General features: G+C 42.7%; 8 pseudogenes; all 8 read right to left on the minus strand.

Moving 5' to 3' along the window:
* LOC141267656 (5S ribosomal RNA) lies at positions 1–119 on the minus strand (annotated as a pseudogene).
* Positions 120–1059: 940 nt separating this feature from the next.
* LOC141269786 (5S ribosomal RNA) lies at positions 1060–1179 on the minus strand (annotated as a pseudogene).
* A 621-nt stretch (positions 1180–1800) lies between these two features.
* On the minus strand, positions 1801–1909 carry LOC141269549 (5S ribosomal RNA; annotated as a pseudogene).
* A 3317-nt stretch (positions 1910–5226) lies between these two features.
* Positions 5227–5346, minus strand: LOC141270315 (5S ribosomal RNA; annotated as a pseudogene).
* A 621-nt stretch (positions 5347–5967) lies between these two features.
* LOC141268753 (5S ribosomal RNA) lies at positions 5968–6086 on the minus strand (annotated as a pseudogene).
* Positions 6087–7018: 932 nt separating this feature from the next.
* Positions 7019–7138, minus strand: LOC141269026 (5S ribosomal RNA; annotated as a pseudogene).
* A 606-nt stretch (positions 7139–7744) lies between these two features.
* On the minus strand, positions 7745–7863 carry LOC141269944 (5S ribosomal RNA; annotated as a pseudogene).
* Positions 7864–8804: 941 nt separating this feature from the next.
* On the minus strand, positions 8805–8924 carry LOC141268120 (5S ribosomal RNA; annotated as a pseudogene).
* Positions 8925–20980: the final 12056 nt, after the last annotated feature.

The following is a 20980-nucleotide window of genomic DNA, read 5'->3' on the forward strand; positions in this document are numbered from 1 at the left end:
AGCCTACTGCACGTGGTAATCCCAGGCAGTCTCCCATCCAAGTACTAACCAGGCCCAACCCTGCTTAGCTTCCAAGATCAGATGAGATCGGGCGTGTTCAGGGTGGTGTGGCCGTAGGCAGAGACAAGCCTCTCACTTGCTGCTTTTCTACTTTGACGTCTGGCTGCCCGATGCCCTTTCCAGTGTTCAGCAAGACCAGGTACTTTTGTGCTTTCCCTTCTCTTCAATTGTTTTGCTGACTTCCTTAAAAGGTCTTGTACACAGAACGCCCCACTCAGAGCCACTGAGCTCACTGATCGGCTGCAGCGCTGTCGACGGAACGTCAGCTTCACGGCCAATACCACAGGCCGGGAGCAGAGGCGAGACTCAATGGTAGACCCGGGTAGGGTGAGTAGAGCCCGGTTAGTTGCTTTCTAATAGCCTGCAGCCGGGGATTAACTTTTAATGAAAGGGAACAATCCCTTTGACTGTCTGCAGCGCGCCACACCTAGGAAGCGCAGTCTCACACACAAGCCAGCATGCACACGTGCTCGCACATGACAACACCCCCTATCTGCCCCTACAACCTCTCCGTCACCATGCGTCAGACTCTCCTGCCTGTTTTATGATTTCAGGGCCCTAGCAGGAATCACCCCCCCTCCCCAATTCCTTCCGCACCTTCCTTGCCTTCCTTGCACTGAGGTTAGCTCTTTGTCAGCCGTCTGGCTTGGTTACACAAGCTTCTTTGCAGAGAAACATGTTACTTCTGCTGGCCCTCGCTAGGCGGCCGGCATCCAAAACCTTCCCTGGGCACCTGCTGAAAGCCTGGCCCCTTCACGGCCCCGGGTGCTTTTAACGCCATCATTTCCACACGGCGAGCTGCGGAGTCAATAAGCATTCCTAGCCGTGACAAGGAGCTCGGTGTCAGGCCTGCGTGAAGGCGTTGGGGTAGCGTACTTAGCTGTCAACTGGCTCAGAGTCCTTGGGGATTCCATCATCTAAGTTACTTAAGGTCGGTGTCCGGCAAGGCGCCGTTCCATGCTAGCCGAGCTGGGCAGTAGGGCAAAACGTCATCAAAATGGTCTACAGCACCCGGTGTTCCCAGGAGGTATCCCATCCAAGTACTGTTGGAGCCCAGCCCTGCTTTGCTTCCCAGATCAGACGAGATCAGGCGCATCCAAGGTGGTATGGCCAGTAGACGCTGCTCGATCCATCGCCCGGCCAGCCTTTCTCAGGATCGCTTGGTGGCAAGCAATCTGGCCGTGACGGGGCGGGCTCCGAAGGGTCCATGCAAAGGCTGTGCCGTCCCTACAGGTGTGGTTTGTTTAGCAGTGATTCTCCGGCCGCATCAGGTGTCTTCAAAAATGGCTCGGCGCAGGTTCTCCTGCAGGCTAAACCCTTCATCGCGGTAATGTGACAGAAAGAGCAAGCTGGACCCGTAACTTGGGGGCGGAGCGAGACGTCCAGGGGTGAATGAAGGAAGAGGGTGAGATGGTTGCCAGTGACTTTGAGCTGCTCTTCAGGGGGGAGGGTCGTGTTGCCTGCAAAGGTCTTCTGCTTGGGGTTACCGGTTGTTGCCTCCAGCCACCCGGGAGACGCTGGTCCTGGTGAAAAGGAGCCTAGTATTAAAAGTAAAGAAGCAACAATGCTGGAGTTCCACGGTGATCAGAAGGATGCTGGTATTTTGCAGAGATGAAATAGCGCAAGAGAGAAAGCAAATGAAAAAAAGAAAAGAGAATGAATGTGTGCACTTCTGAAAGGGAATGGAAAAAAGGCATAGAAGAGAGTGCCCCCTGCTGGTGGAAGGAAGGAAAAATCAAAAGCCCACAGCACCTGGCATTCCCAGGCAGTCTCCTATCCAAGTACTAACCAGGCCTGACCCTGCTTAGCTTCCGAGATCAGGCATGTTCAGGGTGGTGTGGCCGTAGGCAGAGACAAGCCTCTCACTTGCTGCTTTTCTACTTTGACGTCTGGCTGCCGGCTGCCCTTTCCAGTGCTCAGCAAGACCAGGTCCTTTTGTGCTTTCCCTTCTCTTCAATTTTTTTGCTGGCTTCCTTAGAAGGTCTTGTAGACACAACGCCCCACTCAGAGCCGCTGAGCTCACTGATCGGCTGCAGCGCTGTCGACGGAACGTCAGCTTCACGGCCAATGCCACAGGCCGGAAGCAGAGGCGAGACTCACCGGTAGACCCGGGTAGGGTGAGTAGAGGGCGGTTAGTTGCTTTCTAATCGCCTGCAGCCGGGGATTAACTTTTAATGAAAGGGAACAATCCCTTTGACTGTCTGCAGCGCGCCACACCTAGGAAGCGCACTCTCACACACAAGCCAGCATGCACACGTGCTCGCACGTGACAACACCCCCTATCTGCCCCTACAACCTCTCCGTCACCATGCGTCAGACTCTCCTGCCTGTTTTATGATTTCAGGGCCCTAGCAGGAATCACCCCCCCCTCCCCAATTCCTTCCTTGCCTTCATAGAATCATAGAATCATAGAATCATAGAATGGTAGAGTTGGAAGGGACCTCCTGGGTCATGTGGTCCAACCCCCTGCTCAAAGCAGGATTCACTAGATCATCTCAGACAGATGTCTGTCCAGCCTCTGTTTGAAGACGTCCATTGAAGGGGAACTCACCACCTCTCGTGGCAGCCTGTTCCACTCATTAATCACCCTAACTGTCAAAAAGTTTTTTCTAATATCTAATATGTGTCTCCTCCCACTTAGTTTCATCCCATTGCTTCTAGTCTTTCCTTGTGCAAATGAGATTAAAGATGATCCTTCTACAATGTGACAGCCCTTGACATATTTGTAGACAGCTATTAAGTCTCCTCTCAGTCTTCTTTTTTTGCAAGCTAAACATTCCCAAATCCTGCAACCGTTCCTCATAGGACATGGTTTGCAGACCAGTCACCATTCTGGTCGCTCTTCTGTGAACTTGCTCCAGTTTGTCTATGTCTTTTTTAAAATGTGGTGCCCAAAACTGTACACAGTATTCCAGATGAGGTCTGACCAAAGAGGAGTAAAGACCGATAATGACTTCACGTGATCTAGACTGTATGCTTCTGTTAATACATCCCAGAATTGTATTTGCCTTTTTTCCTGCTGCATCACACTGTTGACTCATGTTCAGTCTATGATCTTTTAGTATACCTAAGTCTTTTTCACATGTACTGTTGCTTAGCTCTATTCCTCCCATTCTGTATATGCTTTTTTCATTTTTATTGCCCAGATGTAGTACTTTGCATTTTTCCCTGTTAAAAACCATTCTGTTGGTTGCTGCCCACTGCTCCAGTTTATTTAGGTCTTTTTGAATCCTCTCTCTCTCTTCTCTAGTATTAGCTATCCCTCCTAGCTTTGTGTCATCAGCAAATTTAATCAGTTTACCCTCAATTCCTTCATCTAAATCATTGATAAAGATGTTGAACAATACAGGTCCCAGGACGGAGCCCTGTGGTACCCCACTTGAGACATTCATCCAGCTGGATGTGAAGCCATTTACAACCACCCTTTGAGTCCGATCACTAAGCCAGTTATGAATCCACCTAACAGTTGCCTGGTCCATTGCATACTTGGTCATTTTTTCAATAAGGATGGTGTGAGATATTTTGTCAAATGCTTTGCTGAAGTCAAGATATACTATATCTACAGCATTTCCCTGATCCACCCAGTCAGTGATTCTGTCATAGAAGGAAATTAAGTTAGTCTGACATGACTTGTTAGTTACAAACCCATGCTGACTCTGGTTAATCACTTCATTCTTATCCATGTACTTACATACATGTTGTTTAATAATTTGTTCAAAGATCTTTCCTGGTATAGAAGTCAGACTCACCGGCCTATAGTTCCCTGGGTCCACCTTCTTCCCCTTTTTGAAGATAGGAACAACATTTGCTCTTCTCCAGTCTTCTGGGACTTCTCCTGTTCTCCAAGAATTTTCAAAGATTATGGAAAGTGGTTCTAAAATTTCTTCTACGATCTCCTTCAGTACTCTGGGGTGTAATTCATCTGGACCTGGAGACTTGAACTCATTTATGTTAGCTAAATATTCCCTCACAATCTTTCTGTTTACAGATAACTTGGATTCCTCTATTCCTTTAAAAGGACAGTGAAGATCAGTTGATGTTACATTTTCTTTCTGAGAGAAAACAGATGCAAAATAGGAATGAAAAAGTTCGGCCTTCTCAACATCCTCTCTTCCCATTTCTCCATTTTCATCCTGTAAAAATCCTATAGCATCTTTGACTTTTCTTTTACTTTTGACATACCCCCAAAATCCTTTTTTATTGCTTTTGACATCTCTTGCAAGCCTTAATTCATTGTCAGCTTTAGCTAACCTGATACGTGCCCTGCAGGATCTGCAGACTGCATTATAATCTTCTTTAGATAAGCCTCCCTCTTTCCATTTAATAAACATTTCTTTCTTTCTTTTTAGCATGTGTTTAAGTTCTGTGTTCATCCATCCTGGTTTCCTTAAATGCTTCCCATTCTTCCTACTTTTCGGGATTGTTAACGATTGTGCTTAGAGAATCTCATTTTTAAAAATTTCCCATCCTTCCTGGACATTTTTGTCCTTAAGGACATCCAGCCATTGGATCCTTCCTATTCTCTTTCTGAGTCTCTTAAAATCTGCCTTTCTAAAATCTAACCTTGAAGTTTGAGTCTTCACATGTCTTCCTCCTCTAGTTATCCAAAATTCTATAATAGCATGATCGCTGCCTCCTAGGGTCCCAGCCACCTTTACCTCCTCAACCATTTCCTCCCTGTTTATAAGGATTAGATCCAAAGTAGCAGATCCCCTTGTTTTCTCCCCTACCTTTTGGAAGATAAAGTTGTCAGCAAGAGAGGATAAGGATAACCTTCCTTGCACTGAGGTTAGCTCTTTGTCAGCCGTCTGGCTTGGTTACACAAGCTTCTTTGCAGAGAAACATGTTACTTCTGCTGGCCCTCGCTAGGCGGCCGGCATCCAAAACCTTCCCTGGGCACCTGCTGAAAGCCTGGCCCCTTCACGGCCCCGGGTGCTTTTAACGCCATCATTTCCACACGGCGAGCTGCGGAGTCAATAAGCACTCCTAGCCGTGGCAAGGAGCTCGGTGTCAGACCTGCGTGAAGGCGGCGGAGTAGCGTACTTAGCTGCCAACTGGCTCAGAGGCCTTGGGGCTTCCATCATCTAAGTTACTTAAGGTCGGTGTCCGGCAAGGCGCCATTCCATGCTAGCCGAGCTGGGCAGTAGGGCAAAACGTCATCAAAATGGTCTACAGCACCCGGTGTTCCCAGGAGGTCTCCCATCCAAGTGCTGTCCGAGCCCAGCACTGCTTTGCTTCTGAGATCAGAAGAGATAGGGCGTATCCAAGGTGGTATGGCCAGTAGATGCTGCTTGATCCATCGCCCGGCCAGCCTTTCTCAGGATCGCTTGGTGGCGAGCAATCTGGCCGTGACGGGGCGGGCTCCGAAGGGTCCATGCAAAGGCTGTGCCGTCCCTACAGGTGTGGTTTGTTTAGCAGTGATTCACCCGCCGCATCAGGTGTCTTCAAAAATGTCTCAGCGCAGGGTCTCCTGCAGGCTAAACCCTTCATCACGGTAATGTGACAGAAAGAGCAAGCTGGACCCGTAACTTGGGGGCGGAGCGAGACGTCCAAGGGTGAATGAAGGAAGAGCGTGAGATGGTTGCCAGTGACTTTGAGCTGCTCTTCAGGGGGGAGGGTCGTGTTGCCTGCAAAGGTCTTCTGCTTGGGGTTACCGGTGGTTGACTCCAGCCACGCGGGAGACGCTTATCCTGGTGAAAAGGAGCCTAGTGTTAAAAGTAAAGAAGCATCAATGCTGGAGGCCCACGGTGATCAGAAGGATGCTGGTATTTTGCAGAGATGAAATAGCGCAAGAGAGAAAGCAAATGAAAAAAAGAAAAGAGAATGAATGTGTGCACTTGTGAAAGGGAATAGAAAAAAGGCACAGAAGAGAGTGCCCCCTGCTGGTGGAAGGAAATAAAAAGCAAAAGCCTACAGCACCTGGTAGTCCCAGGTGGTCTCCCATCCAAGTACTAACCAGTCCCAACACAGCTTAGCTTCCAAGATCAGACGAGATCAGGCATGTTCAGGGTGGTGTGGCCGTAGGCAGAGACAAGCCTCTCACTTGCTGCTTTTCTACTTTGAATTCTGGCTGCCGGCTGCCCTTTCCAGTTCTCAGCAAGACCAGGTCCTTTTGTGCTTTCTCTTCTCTTCAATTTTTTTGCTGGCTTCCTTAAAAGGTCTTGTAGACACAACGCCCCACTCAGAGCCGCTGAGCTCACTGATCGGCTGCAGCGCTGTCGACGGAACGTCAGCTTCACGGCCAATGCCACAGGCCGGGAGCAGAGGCGAGACTCACCGGTAGACCCGGGTAGGGTGAGTAGAGCGCGGTTAGTTGCTTTCTAATAGCCTGCAGCCGGGGATTAACTTTTAATGAAAGGGAACAATCCCTTTGACTGTCTGCAGCGCGCCACACCTAGGAAGCGCTATCTCACACACAAGCCAGCATGCACACGTGCTCGCATGTGACAACACCCCCTATCTGCCCCTACATCCTCTCCATCACCATGCGTCAGACTCTCCTGCCTGTTTTATGATTTCAGGGCCCTAGCAGGAATCACCCCCCCCTCCCGAATTCCTTCCGTACCTTCCATGCACTGAGGTTATCTCTTTGTAAGCCGTCTGGCTTGGTTACACAAGCTTCTTTGCAGAGAAACATGTTACTTCTGCTGGCACTCGCTAGGCGGCCAGCATCCAAATCCTTCCCTGGGCACCTGCTGAAAGCCTGGCCCCTTCACGGCCCCGGGTGCTTTTAACGCCATCATTTCCACACGGCGAACTGCGGAGTCAATAAGCACTCCTAGCCGTGGCAAGGAGATCGGTGTCATGCATGCGTGAAGGCGGCGGGGTAGCGTACTTAGCTGCCAACTGGCTCAGAGGCCTTGGGGCTTCCATCATCTAAGTTACTTAAGGTCGGTGTCCGGCAAGGCGCCGTTCCATGCTAGCCGAGCTGGCCAGTAGGGCAAAACGTCATCAAAATGGTTTACAGCACCCGGTGTTCCCAGGAGGTCTCCCATCCAAGTACTGTCCGAGCCCAGCCCTGCTTTGCTTTCGAGATCAGACAAGATCGGGCGTATCCAAGGTGGTATGGCAAGTAGACGCTGCTCGATCCATCGACCGGCCAGCCTTTCTCAGGATCGCTTGGTGGCGAGCAATCTGGCCGTGACGGGGCGGGCTCCAAATGGTCAATGCAAAGGCTGTGCCGTCCCTACAGGTGTGGTTTGTTTAGCAGTGATTCACCCGCCGCATCAGGTGTCTTCAAAAATGTCTCGGCGCAGGGTCTCTTGCAGGCTAAACCCTTCATCGCGGTAATGTGACAGAAAGAGCAAGCTGGACCCGTAACTTGGGGGCGGAGCGAGACGTCCAGGGGTGAATGAAGGAAGAGGGTGAGATGGTTGCCAGTGACTTTGAGCTGCTCTTCAGGGGGGAGGGTCGTGTTGCCTGCAAAGGTCTTCTGCTTGGGGTTACCGGTGGTTGCCTCCAGCCACGCGGGAGACGCTGGTCCTAGTATTAAAAGTAAAGAAGCAACAATGCTGGAGGCCCACGGTGATCAGAAGGATGCTGGTATTTTGCAGAGATGAAATAGCGCAAGAGCGAAAGCAAATGAAAAAAAGAAAAGAGAATGAATGTGTGCACTTGTGAAACGGAATGGAAAAAAGGCATAGAGGAGAGTGCCCCCTGCTGGTGGAAGGAAGGAAAAAGAAAACGCCTGCAGCACCTGGTATTCCCAGGCGGTCTCCTTTCCAAGTACTAACCAGGCCCAACTCTGCTTAGCTTCTAAGATCAGGCGTGTTCAGGCATGTTCAGGGTAGTGTGGCCATAGGCAGTGACAAGCCTCTCACTTGCTGCTTTTCTACTTTGAAGTCTGGCTGCCGGCTGCCCTTTCCAGTGCTCAGCAAGACCAGGTCCTTTTGTGCTTTCCCTTCTCTTCAATTTTTTTGCTGGCTTCCTTAAAAGGTCTTGTAGACACAACGCCCCACTCAGAGCCGCTGAGCTCACTGATCGGCTGCAGCGCTGTCGACGGAACGTCAGCTTCACGGCCAATGCCACAGGCCGGGAGCAGAGACGAGACTCACCGGTAGACCCGGGTAGGGTGAGTAGAGCGCGGTTAGTTGCTTTCTAATAGCCTGCATCCGGGGATTAACTTTTAATGAAAGGGAACAATCCCTTTGACTGTCTGCAGCGCCTCACACCTAGGAAGCGCACTCTCACACACAAGCCAGCATGCACACGTGCTCGCACGTGACAACACCCCCTATCTGCCCCTACAACCTCTCCGTCACCATGCGTCAGACTCTCCTGCCTGTTTTATGATTTCAGGGCCCTAGCAGGAATCACCCCCCCCTCCCCAATTCCTTCCACACCTTCCTTGCCTTCCTTGAACTGAGGTTAGCTCTTTGTCAGCCGTCTGGCTTGGTTACACAAGCTTCTTTGCAGAGAAACATGTTACTTCTGCTGGCCCTCGCTAGGCGGCCGGCATCCAAAGCCTTCCCTGGGCACCTGCTGAAAGCCTGGCCCCTTCACGGCACCGGGTGCTTTTAACGCCATCATTTCCACACGGCGAGCTGCGGAGTCAATAAGCACTCCTAGCCGTGGCAAGGAGCTCGGTGTCAGGCCTGCGTGAAGGCGGCAGGGTAGCGTACTTAGCTGCCAACTGGCTCAGAGGCCTTGGGGCTTCCATCATCTAAGTTACTTAAGGTCGGTGTCCGGTAAGGCGCCGTTCCATGCTAGCCGAGCTGGGCAGTAGGGCAAAACGTCATCAAAATGGTCTACAGCACCCGGTGTTCCCAGGAGGTATCCCATCCAAGAACTGTCCGAGCCCAGCCATGCTTTGCTTCCGAGATCAGATGAGATCAGGCGTATCCAAGGTGGTATGGCCAGTAGACGCTGCTTGATCCATCACCCGGCCAGACTTTGTCAGGATCGCTTGGTGGCGACCAATCTGGCCGTGACGGGGTGGGCTCCGAAGGGTCCATGCAAAGGCTGTGCTGTCCCTACAGGTGTGGTTTATTTAGCAGTGATTCACCCGCCGCATCAGGTGTCTTCAAAAATGGCTCGGCGCAGGGTCTCCTGCAGGCTAAACCCTTCATCGCGGTAATGTGACAGAAAGAGCAAGCTGGACCCGTAACTTGGGGGCTGAGCGAGACGTCCAGGGGTGAATGAAGGAAGAGGGTGAGATGGTTGCCAGTGACTTTGAGCTGCTCTTCAGGGGGGAGGGTCGTGTTGCCTGCAAAGGCCTTCTGCTTGGGGTTACCGGTGGTTGCCTCCAGCCACCCGGGAGACGCTGGTCCTGGTGAAAAGGAGCCTAGTATTAAAAGTAAAGAAGCAACAATGCTGGAGGCCCACGGTGATCAGAAGGATGCTGGTATTTTGCAGAGATGAAATAGCGCAAGAGAGAAAGCAAATGAAAAAAAGAAAAGAGAATGAATGTGTGCACTTGTGAAAGGGAATGGAAAAAAGGCATAGAAGAGAGTGCCCCCTGCTGGTGGAAGGAAGGAAAAAGCAAAAGCCTACAGCACCTGGCAATCTCAAAAAAGGGGGAAATGTTAAATGGTTAATTATGGAAATTCATTTGGAATGTTAATCGATAATCATTTTTCTGAGTTCTATGCCTCAGCCATCGTGTCTAGTTGACATGCGCTATTTGTGTGTGTATTTTAAGTTCACTACCATATGTAGAACAGGTGTCCATACGACTGGCTATAAAAGCCCATGGTACAGAAAGGGGGGGCTCTCTTGCTCTGCCCACCCCACAAGACACAGAATCTTCATGCTGAGAAGCAGATGACATGTAGGCCTGGACACATGCTGGACAAAGACATGATTTACCAGCCAGGATCCAAGGAAAGATGGGTGAATCTCAACAATTAAGCTAATTATGGACAAATGGACAATTACTTTATAACTAATTATTGTATGTACCTGCTGCAATCTGATTCTTTTTAATGGACAATCCAAGAATAAATAGATACATTTTTTATAAGAATATCGTGATATTGATACTTTGAGAAGTCCTCAGTAGAAAAAAATAATACAGGAAGAGTATTATTTTACAATGGTGAGCCAGCCAGTCCTGTTTTTTTGTTTTTTAAATTAAGTAAGTCAATTTCTTCCGTGAACAAGGGGGTAGTCCTGACGAGCTGAACAGCTGTTGTTCACGTGTCAGTAAATTCACTAGTTTGTCACGAGAAGCAGAAAGGACCTACAGACTGAGGAAAGACAGGAAGCAGAGGTACTAACAAGGAACATAATCACACAGGAAAAGAATCAGACGAACTGAAGACAGGACGTGCTGATAAAGAGAAGCCAAGGAATCTTAAGGTAAGCAAAATATGGATATAATTTCTTCTTTTGCTAAACAAAGTAATATTAATTTCAAAGGTAATGTAGGAGATGACATAGAAGTTTTGTGGCTCAGTTTATACAAAGAATGTGAATTGCAGAATTTACAGTTAACTTCTAAATTGGTAAATAGAGACAAACAGAAATTGAGAAATATTCTACATTTGGTAGATTTTTTTCATAGTCTTGTGTTAGAGATTTCTAAGCAGGAAAATAGTGTAGAAGTGTCAGACGGTGATACTGATTCTGACTGTAATGTTGAAAATGAACAAGAAGTAAGACACGTGACTGTAACTGAAGGTGACCTTGGGTCTGACCAAGAGACGGACATACAGAAACCTGACATGGGAGGAGACATGACTGACATACGAGAAACCGACATACTAGGTGATGTGGGAGGAGACATGAGTGACGTAGGAGGAACGGACCTACAAGAGCCACTAAAAATATCAGAGAATTCTGGAATTACCCAGGCTCAACTCCAAATTAAAATGAGGAAAAATTTGCTGAAATTATACAAAATCATGCCAAAATATGATGTCAAAATCCATGCCTGTAGAAATTCAGAGACATTTGAGAGCTTCTCTGATAAGTTTGATTTATCCAATGAGGAGAGGAATCAATTATTTAAAATATGGATTCCTGTGACATTGTCCAGACGTTTACATTTAATGCCCTGTGAAAATGACTCTCCTAATGGATGGGAAAATGATTCGGACAGATTAAGATATTTGATTTATTGTGTCACAAAGGATTTTCCCAACATAGAAGATCTGCAGAAACTAAGGTTTGGTAGGAAGGAATGTACATATACATGCATGTCCATATTTGAACGGTTGTACAAAGCTCTCATCAAAAATGGAAAAGTACAACATATGATAACAACTTTTGTACAAAAATTCAAATTCCTAAATTCAGTTTCCCAAGTTATGGCATCACAAAAAAATTCATTATTTGAATGTGCGCAGATGCTGGATTTTGTTAGAAAACATGAGAATCGTGAAAAGAAAATAAATCAAGCTAAATTTATAAAACCAGGAAAGGTAAAATCTTACCAAAAGCCAATATCAAACTCTCCTAGACTGAGTCATCCCCATAGTGAACTCTATCAAATACGCAGAAGATTTCATATATGTTATAAGCCATATCAGCCAGTGCAAAGATCCATCTCTCCACAGAATGAGTTAATTCTCAGTCAGAACTGTGATTCTCTAAAAAGGAAAATGGCTGAAACTGATGGACAGAGACAGGTGAGACGACCAACTCACAGTGACGTCATGGAATGTGGACAGAAGAACAGGCAGTTCTCTGAGGTTTTGAAGGATAGAAAAATGTCTTTCCTAAATAGGGCGTTCCTGGAGATATTTGAGAGAGACAGAAGATTTGGTTTAGGGAGTGGCTAAGGAAAAACTGTAATTATAATGTTGTATCAAAATGTAATACAATGTCTCAATATTTATTTATAATCTCATACAGTAAAATTGTAGTTACATAGTTTCTAATAGTTCATATATATATATATATATATATATATATATATATATACACTTGTCTAAGTAGAGATTGCGTATAATTGTATTTATATATACGTTTATAAAATATATATATATATACAGTGCCTACAAGTAGTATTCAACCCCCTGCAGATTTAGCTGGTTTGATAAGATGCAAATAAGTTAGAGCCTTCAAACTGCAAACGAGAGTAGGTTTTATGAACAGAAGCATAAATCTTACAAACCAAAAAGTTATGTTGCTCATTTGAATTTTATTAAATTTTAAACATAAAAGTGTGGGTCAATTATTATTCAACCCCTATGTTGAATATTTTGTGGAATAACCCTTGTTTGCAATTATAGCTAATAATCGTCCTTTATAAGACCTGATCAGGCCGGCACAGGTCTGTGGAGTTATCTTGGCCCACTCCTCCATGCAGATCTTCTCCAAGTTATCTAGGTTCTTTGGGTGTCTCATGTGGACTTTATTCTTGAGCTCCTTCCACAAGTTTTCAATTGGGTTAAGGTCAGGAGACTTACTAGGCTACTCCAATACCTTGACTTTTTCCCTCTTGAACCAGGTCTTGGTTTTCTTGGCTGTGTGCTTTGGGTCGTTGTCTTGTTGGAAGATGAAATTACGATCCATCTTAAGATCCTTGATGGAGGAGCGGAGGTTCTTGGCCAAAATCTCCAGGTAGGCCGTGCTATCCATCTTCCCATGGATGCGGACCAGATGGCCAGGCCCCTTGGCAGAGAAACAGCCCCACAGCATGATGCTGCCACCACCATGCTTGACTGTAGGGATGGTATTCTTGGGGTCGTATGCAGTGCCATCCAGTCTCCAAATGTCACGTGTGTGGTTGGCACCAAGAATCTCGATCTTGGTCTCATCAGACCATAGAACCTTGAACCAGTCTGTCTCAGAGTCCTCCAAGTGATCATGAGCAAACTGTAGACGAGCCTTGACATGATGCTTTGAAAGTAAAGGTACCTTACGGGCTCGTCTGGAACTGAACCATTGCGGTGGAGTACGTTACTTATGGTATTGACTGAAACCAATGTCCCCACTGCCATGAGATCTTCCCGGAGCTCCTTCCTTGTTGTCCTTGGGTTAGCCTTGACTCTTCGGACAAGCCTGGCCTCGGCACGGGAGGACACTTTCAAAGGCTGTCCAGGCCGTGGAAGGCTAACAGTAGTTCCATAAGCCTTCCACTTACGGATGATGCTCCCAACAGTGGAGACAGGTAGGCCCAACTCCTTGGAAAGGGTTTTGTACCCCTTGCCAGCCTTGTGACCCTCCACGATCTTGTCTCTGATGGCCTTGGAATGCTCTTTTGTCTTTCCCATGTTGACCATGTCTGAGTGCTGTTCACAAGTTTGGGGAGGGTCTTAAATAGTCAGAAAAGGCTGGCAAAAGAGATCTTTAATCCACACATGTGAAGCTCATTATTCTTGGTGCCTGAACTACTTCTTAATACTTTAGGGGGACCAAACAGAATTCTTGTGGTTTGAGGGGTTGAATAATAAATGACACTCTGAATTAACTTTTAACGTTTTAAAAAAACAAAAAAACAAAAAAAAAGTTGCTGCAGTGCATTTCCCACTTCCAGGCTGATCTACAGTATAAATGTCACAATGCCAAGTTAATTCCGCATGTGTCAACCACCTAAATCTGCAGGGGGTTGAATACTACTTGTAGGCACTGTATATATTAATTAATAAATTAGAACTTCATATATATAAATTTAAGTAGCAATATTTTGAATTACATTAGAACCAACCAATATATGTATAAGATATTTAAATAATTCTGTTTCTGTATGAATTTGATATTTAATTTTATTTTCTTATATTTCCTTAGAGTTTTCATTCCAAAGCAGGATTTGATCAAAGAACTCTAAAATTGATTTATTTCTTTATTCACACAGGAAGTGAAAAAAATGCATGATTTTATGTGTATAACATTTTAAAATAATAACAATATATCTAGTTGAACTATAATATATATGTAATACTTATTAATTCTTTTGTGTTGCTAATATTTTCTGTGCATGAAGTGTTCGTGCAAATTAAAGTAGCTTTACAGCATGACGTGTGACAGCTGCGGCCTTTGAACTTTGAGCTAATAGTATAGGATCCCATTCATTCTATTTTCAACTGATGTAACTTAAGACCAGGCAGCCAGTGAAAAAAGAATCTAAGACAAGAGTTTTTTCAAGTGTCTGAAATTCCAGTGACTTACTCTCATATTATATAATATGTACTTGGGGAATATTCAAAGAAATATAAAGATATTCAATTGATATGGCAATGCGCATTAATAAATTGGGATACAACAATTTTGGGTTAAATATATATATATATATCTAAAACTTCATATGTGGAATGTTTGAGTTGAACAGATCTGTGAATGTCAGAGTGAAGGTGACAGATGAGTAAATCAGCAGCTGCTAAGTGTGATTGATGTGACAGAGGCCTCGTATGTTTGTATGTTTGAAAAAAAAAATGTTTCTTTATGTGAAGGTACAAAAATATATTTAATTCTGAGGAAATTATAATACATAATTAGGTATTATCTACATATGTATATTTCTATATTTCTTTAATAATTATTATTTCTTGATTTAACTAATAGTGGATAAGGGCAACCACACATCAAAATGGTTTACAAAGCAAATTTATATTTAGAATAATTTTCCACATGATAATATTCTTGAATAACTATAATATTATTTTTAATGGTTACCTAAATAGGCACACACCTCTCTTTAGTCAAATCTATGCTACTCATCGATATGAAATTCATGCACAATATTTCTAGAAGAATAATTATTTTTAATTTGGTTCTGATATATACATAAATTTTATAAAATAATATTTTTGGTATTAAGGGGGAAAATGTGTTTTTGATCCTGATTACATAATCACTTTTGATCAATACTTATTTTCCACACATTTTAATAAAGAAGAAATAATAATAAGGTACTATGGTATAATTAAGAAGGGTATTACATGCAAAGTTGCATAATTTAATATTTTTTGGTGGTACAAGGTTATGACAAATATGAAATCATCCAGATAATGGAGATATAAGGGTATTTTTTATGGAGAATATAATTACTCTGCATTTGTCATTAAAATTTAAAGGCCTTATTTTTATTTTTATTCTTATTTTTACTCTTAATTTTATTTTTCATTTTTAAAATTTTATTCTTACTTTATACTTCTTATTTTTCTATTTTTTCATTTTTTAATTCTCATTTGATTTGATTTGAGTTCAATATCTCAATTGAGAAAACACATTAATATTTAATAAAGTAATGTCTAATACAAGAGTATTGCTTCATTAAATATATATTGCTAAGGAAAAAAATGTTTACATTTTCTGAGTAAACACAACAATTCATTCATTCATTTATTCATTCATTCATTCATTCATACATTCATATATTTATTAATTTTGGTTCAGGAGTATACATTCTTTGATATTATTGGTTTAATAAAGATATAAAAACTTGTTTTTTCAAAATACACTGACACCTATGGGTTGGAAAAGGTAATTACACCTATGACATAAAAATGTTCTATCATATGGAGAACTTGATTGATAATGAATTATTATCTATTATTGTTTATTATTCCAAACATAATTTATTTTAATATTTTGAAAATAATTAGATGGATATTACTGATTGCTATGGTACGCTGTGATATTATAGGTTAGGAAAAACTGCCAGATTTGGTATCAGATTAGGGAATGAAGACTTCAATCAAGACATCGCAATTATGAATTCTATCTTAATAAAGACTTTTAATTTTTATAAATCAAAGAGATTCTCAAAAGTTACAAGAAGAAGCAACTGATATCCGGACGTCTCAGAAGGTAACAGGTGTGAATGCTGAGTGTTATAATAGACTGTGTCTATTACATACAATACAATTCACACCACTGATCACCAGGACGGCAGAGGACGATGATCCTATATGTACTGTGTTGTGTTCAAGTTTCATCACGTTCCACTGGTTTCTTATCACCTGCAACGCTTCAATGAAAGCTGGTGAACAGGTAATACCTGGCATATGTGTCCTGTATATAAAGTACTGAGTACTGGTTATGGTGCTATATAAAGCAGGAAAGTGTCAAGTTAACCCTTGCTTTACTGACCAAAGACTTCACATCTGTTCCAAAAGTGACACGAGACCAGTGCGGACACACGGAAGATTCCAAAGACGATCCAACGTAAGTCCAGGTGACACTGCACAGATATTAAAGCTACATTTCATCCATGGACTTTGTTTTCTTATCAACTGACACACATGATCTTTCTAATAAAGAGTACAGTTTATGGACTGAACAATAATGAACACAATTATGGACTGTACAATATCTACATGCTGTAATTTATTTCAAAGGAGTTTTCATCTAAAGACTGTGTTATAAAAGAACCAAGAAGAAGACGAGACGACGACCCGATGACATCAGATGATGACGATTGAACCCGCGATTGCTTCAATTTAGATATAGGGAAGTATAATTATACATATTAAATGAATATTAGTCGCGGCTTACCATAACATCAATTCACATCATTATATAACAATAATCCGATATTGATACTATTATTACTATTATTATTATTATGGAAATTTAATGATATTGCCAAGGAAGAAGGAAAGAAAAAATGATTGATGAATGTATCTTCTTTTGAGATATTTCAGTTAAAGTCCTTTTATTCTCAAAAAAGGGGGAAATGTTAAATGGTTAATTATGGAAATTCATTTGGAATGTTAATCGATAATCATTTTTCTGAGTTCTATGCCTCAGCCATCGTGTCTAGTTGACATGTGCTAGTTGTGTGTGTATTTTTGGTTCACTACTGATAGGAAAATTAGTATACCATATCAATTAATCCCTTTTAATATAACCCTTTAACACTCCTATAAACCAATGTAGTAATATATGCTGCTTAAACAACTAAATTATAATAAGATTAATCAATAATCTCTAAGCAAAGATGTAAAGTTTACCCAAGCCACTGTGGAATTTGCAGGGGTTGCTTATCTTAGTCAAAATGCCCTTTTGAGGTCAGGTTGATCTAGGGAAAGCACATTGACCAACAAAACAGGTACATTGCATCAAGTAATTATATAAGTACATAGGTAAGTATTTTATGTAATCGCCTGATTACTAATGATTGGATGCTAGTTGTTTATATTGTAAGATGATTGGTTATGTTATAATCTTCCTATGTCCCACCTACTATGTACAACCCACAATTTATACTATAAGAATTGTGCCCCAATACAATGGAGGCAGTTCTGTTCTAATATTGATCAGAGCTCTTGTGGCTACAATAAAACTTTCTTTAATCTGCAGAGATAGTGTGTGCACTCATCCTTTGGGAGACTGAGACGTTATTCCATATCAGTTGGTGCCGAAACCCGGGACCTCACGCCGCTACTTTGGACGGGAGAATTGCAAGCTGTATGCTGGCTGGACAGGTGGACCACTACTACAAAAGCGCGCTGCAGGTGAGAATTCCCTGTTGTTTGGGTGGTCATCCACTTTGGCCTGTCAGTAACTTCTTGTTCCTGTCCAGTAGCGTCTGAGGTATTTATTTTAGCCTTTATTTTATCCACTCTCCCAAAGGGTATATAGTAAATGTACGTAAGGTATTAGAGTTTATTTCAATGTTATAAAGTTTTACTGTCATGTAAATATTGCTGATATTTCTGGTCTGTTTCCTGAGAGAGCTGTGTAATATACTATTGTTACTATTGTTTACCTAATCAATATATCACTCACACTCACTGCCAGTTTCTCCTGTTCAGTGAACGTTTCACAAGCACAAGCTAATGAGACGGGACAGTGGTATTAATATTGCACAGCACTCTGAGCAAACATATTGGAATAACCAGATAAAAATTACAAATAGACATACGGTTATTGTCATTAATTGTTTGAACTAATAACTTAGTTTAGAAAAATAAGTTTGAAAAGTGATAAGAAACTTAGTATCATTCATATATATATATATTTACACTGAATATTGTTAACTCATAAGTTGGTCTGACGAGACCCACATTTATTTCCTGTAATAAAATAACTCCAAAGAGGAAATGGGGAATGTCCATAGCAATTGTGCTAAACCCGGCAAAACCCCACAGAAGGAAATTAAATGTGTACAATACTCAAAAGGGAGTCCGATGATTTATATGATTGATACATATGGGCAACCAGCATTCAATATATGGACTTGATGGAGATCTGTTTTGCCTGATCTACCAATCGAAGGCACATTAGATATTACTCTATTAAAGACTATATCACCTTGCTGTATCAGTGAGGAAGAACAGAAAATGTACTGTTCTTGGTTAGATGTAACTGCATCTACCACTAATCCAGTATCCGTGACTCCTCTTATGCCTCGTGCCCCACCATCATATTATTCTAGTAAACCAAAATTATTAAATATGATGGATTGTGATGATGAACAAATGATAGCCTGCATGGCCCAGAGCCTGATAGACCAAGCCCGGGCTGCCAGAGTTGCACAAGCAGCTCAGCCTTATGCATCCGTAACCACACCTTCCCCATTGCAAGCTTCTGCCCCAATAGGACCCGATGCACCTTTATCCATGATCACAGATACTGGTTTTATAAAAACAAGCCCATCATCATCTGGTGCTAGTATAGATGAGAAGGTGCATGAAGGAACACTTGCTAGGACCACTGTAGTAAGAGAAGAATTATACCCAAATAGGGAATTGGAAGAATATTCTGACAAAACACCAATAATAGATAAAAATTATACCAATGTAAGCACAGATAACATTATAACTGAAGGTAGAAGGCGCCTACAAAACAATCCCCCTGCTCAAATGTACCCCATGCAAGAAATCACAGGCCCAGGTAACCAGTCATGGAAGATGAGAAAACCTTACACTTGCACTGATTTGTTTGAGATAAATAAGCAAGTGGGTGAATATAGGAAAAATCCCAGAAGATCTTGGGAAATGTTAGATAAGATCTTTCATACACATCAACTATATGGTCAAGATATTCTACAAATCTTGCATACTGAATTTACACCTGCAGAGGTTGTAGAATTACTTAAGAATACTCAATATACTGGACCTAATCCAGAGTTCAAAATTGATGAGGTACAAAATCAGTGGGATAAAATTCGTCACAATTATAAGGAAATGTTTAAGCAAACCCCTGATTGGAATACTATAAGCAATATACAACAAGGGTCAACTGAATCAGTAAGAGAGTATTATCACAGATTCAGTCAGTTGGTGAAAGATCAGAGTGGTGAAAAAAGCCTATTTGAAGTTCCTGAAGTAGCTATAATTCTTATCCAAACATTTGTTGATGGGTTAACTAAGGTGTTAAAAAGCAGATTAACCACTCAGATGCCTCATTGGAAAACTTTAACTATGGATAGTGTGTTAGCTGATTTATATCATCACGAGAAAAATCTAGAGGGGGCACAAAAGAAAAAGGAAGAAAGATTAATGCAGTTACAAATATCTGCTACAGAGAGAACTCTGAAAACCACAGGCACTGCTAACAAGGATGACAACTCAAAAGGGAAGGATTTTAGGTGTTTCAATTGCAATGGGAAGGGTCACATTGCCAGGTATTGCAAGAAACCAAAGAAACAACAAAAGCAGGAAGAAGATAAACAGAGTTGACTAGATGATAGTGAAACTGTGCAATATATGGTTAACCCTTTAATGCCTTTAAACACTTCTTCCTTTTCCTCTAGAGAACCAGTTTTACACTGTGAAGTGGCAGGAGAAACTGTACCTTTTCTCATTGACACAGGTGCTTCAGTGTCTCTAATTAATGATAACTCATTCCTTCCCAAAACAGGAGAAAAATTGAAAATGGTTGGAGTCACAGGAAAACCTAATTTTCTTTCTATTTCAGATCCAACTAGGGTTACTATAGGTCCCATTACAACTGAACATTCTTTTCTGTTGTCAGCAGATGCCCCGATAAGCCTTCTGGGACGGGACCTGCTATGTAAACTGAATTGTACCATATTTTGTACCCCGGATGGAGTACATTTACAGGTACCCAAGGGTCATACGGAGGATGCAGTGAATTTATTGTACATGAGTCCAGATACCATATTGGTCTCCAAAATATTGGATCCGGCGGTAGAATCAATGTTGACAAAGGTCCCACCTAAATTGTGGAATACTGATTCTACTGAGGTTGGTAACATGAATCATGTCCAACCTGTACAAATTGACTTAAAACCTCACTGTATCCTCCCCTGTAAACCTCAATACCCATTAAAACCAGAAGCTGAAGTTGGCATAGCCCCAACTATTAAATCACTCTTGATACAAGGTGTGTTGAAGAAAATTCAGAGTCCATGTAACAGTCCAATTTTCCCCATCAAGAAACCTGGTAGTAAGGGACAGTGGAGGATGGTTCAAGATCTAAGGACCATAAATGAAGTGGTTGTACCATTACACCCAGTCGTTCCAAATCCAGCTACTATCTTAATGCAGATCCCAGCAAATAGTTCTTATTTTTCTGTCATAGATCTGTGTTCCGCTTTCTTCTCCATCCCCATTCACCCTGACTCCCAGTACCTTTTTGCCTTTACTTACAGAGGACAGCAGTATACATGGACTCGGTTGCCACAAGGTTTTCTAAACTCACCTACCATCTTCAGTCAAGCACTCAGTAACAACCTGGCAGATCTAGTGCTCCCATTCGGATCCATCTTGATTCAGTATGTGGATGACCTGTTGCTGTGTTCTGTTTCAAAAGATGAGAGTCTGGAAGATACAGAAGCCCTTCTGTGCTTTCTAGCAGAAAACGGACACAAAGCAGCACTTGCCAAGTTGCAACTGTGCCAGACTAAGGTAGTATACATTGGACACTGTTTGACAAAAGGACTAAGACATCTCTTGACAGAAAGAGTAATGGCCATTAAACATATGACCATTCCCTATAACAAGAAACAGATGAGACAGTTTTTAGGGATGGTTGGATACAGTAGACAGTGGATTCCTTGTTTTTCTTTATATTCCACACCACTGTATGCCCTTACCAAAGATACTGTCCCAGAACCTTTTGA

The sequence above is a fragment of the Phyllobates terribilis genome, unplaced genomic scaffold, assembly GCF_046119375.1.
Source record: "Phyllobates terribilis strain yellow unplaced genomic scaffold, ASM4611937v1 Scaffold_4__5_contigs__length_816908805, whole genome shotgun sequence".
NCBI classification, from domain to species: Eukaryota; Metazoa; Chordata; class Amphibia; order Anura; family Dendrobatidae; genus Phyllobates; species Phyllobates terribilis.